The following is a 4,317-nucleotide window of genomic DNA, read 5'->3' as shown; positions in this document are numbered from 1 at the left end:
GATAGGTCTACAAGCAGTGGGTGCGGCTGAGGCCAACTGATAATAAAATAGATGGATAGCACTTACCGGTAATGACTGAGTTGATCCTAGAAGATAAAGTAGTAGAATCATAGTCTTCATGTTTCAAAATGCTACCTACAGTAACAAAATAGTGTCAATCTTTCACTCTATTTTTTCCCTTTTCAGAGGAGACATTTTTTAAAAAGTTCTATTTGAAATATGATCAGTTAACATTACCTTTCTCTCCACTTGGCAAAATGTACAGGTGAAATGATATTCAAAGTCCAGTTGATTTCTCCAGTTTCTTGGTGAATAATTTTACCCTTTGATGAGTTGTAAGTTTGTAGAAGGAATTTAAACTCAATTCCAGGAGGCTGGCAACTGAGAGGCCAATCAGGACTTAGCTGTCTGTGAAATCATTTGGTTTCTTTCATTTCCCAACACTTCATTAGGTGAGTTATTAGCTGCAGACATCATATTACCCAATGTCTACCATTTGAATAGAGGGTATTTCAAGAATACATACCTTGTGCAATTAAAAAAAGTGCAGACAATAAAAAATTACAATCCTCTTTCACTTCATCTCCTTCCCAAATGACTTCCCAGATGTATCTGTTTTGTCATGTTTGTATGAACACATAAATCAAACATCAAGATGTGTAGCTTTGTGCATAGTTAAAAATTAGGCCTATTATGCATTGCTTTGCAACTCTATTTACTTGACAAATAATGGACAACTTCATATGTCAGTACATATAGATTTATTTCATTTATTTAATGGTTATGTTATGACACATAACATTTCTTTTTGATGGACATTTAATCCATTCCATTGTATTTTATAATTATAAAAGTGGAATAATGAACATCCTTATAAAACCTGTCTCACAGATGTGCGAGTATTTCTGTAGATTTTATTCCTAGAAGTGCTGAATTAAAGGATATTTATGTTTTTAATTTCAATAGATAAGGTCGATTGCCATCCAGAAATGTTGAATGGTATGCTTTATTTTCAACAAGGAAAAAGATACTGAAACTTGAACAAAACACAAATGCCTCCTGAGGTTTGTGTCATAAAAAAAAAAGAACAACTAAGTGCTCACCATAGGTTTTCAGGGCCCCAGGCTGCACGGGGAGATTTTGAGATATGACATTTCTTTAATGATGTTTCTATGGAGGTTGGTTGGGTCTCTTCAACAACTTCTAAGTACACGTCAATGATGTATTGTGTCATGCCAGGATTTTGCATGGAAGGCCATCTTAAGTTTGGCTTGTTTGGGGGTCTAGAAAGACTATCAATGGAAAATTGTCTGAGACAATGAGACATTCCAGAAAGCTTTTCTGTAACTATTCAGTTCATTTTTGTTATTGTCAGATAGGAAAGGGAATACTGTCTAGGAGGGGAAACACCAAGGTTAGCTAGTATATACTTGGTAAGTGAAGTAATAGGATCATTTACAGGTATGAAGGAGAGTGTGGTTAATTTTGTTGGAGGCAGGAAGGCAGAAAAAGCTTAGCAAGGAGGTGACCCTAAGCTGGAGTTTTGAAGGATTAAAAAAATTCATTAAGAAGGTAAGCAGAGCATCTAGGCAATCCAAGGGTCTAGGTATGGAGGGATGATGTTATTGTTTCAAATCATTGGAACAAAATGGAGTGAAGGTGGAAGTGGAAGGTGGGGTTGGAGAGATACCTAATTCTTTAACTTTCTGTACCATTTTGTTTGTTTTAGTACTCATTTTGGCACTTAATTAGACATTATCTTATAAGACTCCCTTATTATTTCCTGACTGTATGTTTCTTTTGAATTGGATGGAGAGTCCTTAGTGCCTTGTTTTATATTCGTTTGGTGTCTTCTATGTTAATAACATTACAAAGAACCAGATGGTCACCACATGTTCATGAATAAAGGGTAGAGATATATGCCACAGGGAGTTGGAGCAAGGTTGAGGTGAAAGAAAACTTCAGAGAAGAGATGGGGTTTTAAATGGATTTGAAGAAAAAATATAATTGATGAGACAGAGAATAGCCTGGAAAAGGGATGAGATTGGGAGGAGCAGTGGAGCATAAGTGCTAAAGGATGTGAAAGGGAAGCAACTTTATGTTCTCAGAGGCTTTCAATACATTCATTCATTCACTTATTCATTTATCCAATCAACTTGTTCTTCCAACCCATAATTCAGCATAAATTCAGCCTATGTTCTGCTAGCAACGTTTCAGTCCCTGGAAATAAAAGTGAATGGGAGGGGTAAAAATCCATGTCCTCATGAGCTTACATTTTGGTGGAGGTGGTAAAACATTAAATACTCAAGTAGCCTCACTGTGTGGAAAAATTAAATATTCAAGAAGCCCATGACACTAGGGAATCCACTTTCCCTGGACACTATTCTCAATGAATGTGTGGAAAGTGGGGCTTCCTTAAGTTTTTTTTTCTCTTTAGTGGAGGCAGAGTTGACTTTTATGGCACTATTATTTCTGGACTTAGGTGAGGAGACTTGTGCTCTATCTCCAGCCTAAAGTACAGTGCTAGGGAACAGCTCATTGGAACTGAATCACTGAGACTGTCTGGGCTTCAGGTGATTCAAGGAATTGACAGCTCCTATTGCAGACATGCCTCCAGCCCCAAGTGAGAATGGGACACGCCCTAGCTCGAAAACTGAGCTGTGAGACTTGACCAAAATAAACAAGGGAAATTCAGAAGGCTGAGTAATTTTTTAGACAAGAAATTTTAAGTCTGGAATCAGATAACTTACAATAATATAATTATGGAGTTGAGTGTCAAGAAATATGTAGTACAAAAGGGAAAAAATTCCTAAATCATTATAAAACAGAGACATCAGCAAAAACAGTGAGTAATTTATTTTTCTAAAATGACTAAAGATACCAGGATTCATGAAAGTGTTTTATGAACTGCAGATGACATCTTTTAGACCTATAGGTCTAGACATTTCTTGATCTTTCTAATTGGTTTTAGTTTTATTTCTTTAGGTTATGGACTTCTTTGAGAATCTGATTGAATCTGATTGAATCATTATCTTCTCAGAAAAGCGCATATGCTCATGTATCAGAATACTTTAGGGGTTTCATGGGTCTCCTGATAGGTCAGGATAGAGTCTTTGGTTTATTTTATTATTATGATTTTTGAGAGAGAGAGAGAGAATACGGGCAGCATGGGAGGGGCAGTGGGAGAGGGAGAGAGGAAATCTTAAGCAAGCTCCATGCCCAGCCCCACACAGCGTTCGATCTCAAGACCCTGAGATCATGACCTGGGCTGAAATCAAGAGTCAGATGCTTAACTGACTGAGCCACCAAAATGCCCTAAAAATCTCTGGTTTAGAAGAATCTCTGTGGAAATGTCTAGTGATTTGTCATCCTTGAGCTTTTTAGGCTTCCTCAAGACAAGTAATGTACTATCTTCCCAACTCCATCACACCCAATGGTTGTGGGAAGATCTGGAATTACCCTTAACCAAGGTTGTCTCTGTGAATCCCAGCCTAAGACCCTGTTTGACAATGAAAGAGTAAGGCAGACCGGAAACCTTCTCTTTCTCCTTCCATCACTCAATCATTCAACCACAGTGTTAACAGGATTCAAGATGGCTATTAACTGCATCCAGAGCTTGGTGGAATAAATAAAATAAAATTGATTTATTTGATAAATGGAATAAGTGGAAACTGCAGTCAGCATTCCCTGATGCATGGTCATTCCAATGATATTTCTTCAACACAAACCTAAATTGTGCTGGACCAAGCATTGTACTAGGAGCTAGGGCACAAAACTGAGTAAGTCAAAATTCCTGCTTGAATTCTTGTGGGAAATATAGCAAGTGTCTGATCACTGTTCAGTGCGCAGGTGAAATGGAAATATGCACTAAGGGTCAGAAGACATCCCTAGTGTATTTTCATCTTGTTTCTCTCCATTTCTTCCTGCTATTCCCTCTGCTTGGGGTCTCACTTTTAATCTCTGCTGTCAATGTTCTCTTCGGCCTTAAAGATCCTTCCATATGCTACAATTTCCATGAAGTCTTTCTACCTTCCCCTAATTAGGCGTCAGCCTTTACCTTTTCTGAAAACTTCTGGGAATTTGTGACTTTCTTATTTATTTTATTCTACTTTGGCTGATGCTATTGCTATTTGTGCTCATGTTGGGATATTTGATTTCAAAGAAGATTTTGTGTCTTGCTTATTGCAGCACCCAGCAAAGTATCCTGCATGCGGTAGAAAAATTAATCTCCGCTGAATTGAATCAACACTTGCTTGACTTTTAAATTTACAATATTCTTTATAATTGTTGACTAGTTTATACTCTTTCAGAGGAAAT

The sequence above is a fragment of the Canis lupus genome, chromosome 14, assembly GCF_048164855.1.
Source record: "Canis lupus baileyi chromosome 14, mCanLup2.hap1, whole genome shotgun sequence".
Lineage (NCBI taxonomy): Eukaryota > Metazoa > Chordata > Mammalia > Carnivora > Canidae > Canis > Canis lupus.
Note: the sequence above shows the minus strand (reverse complement) of the source record.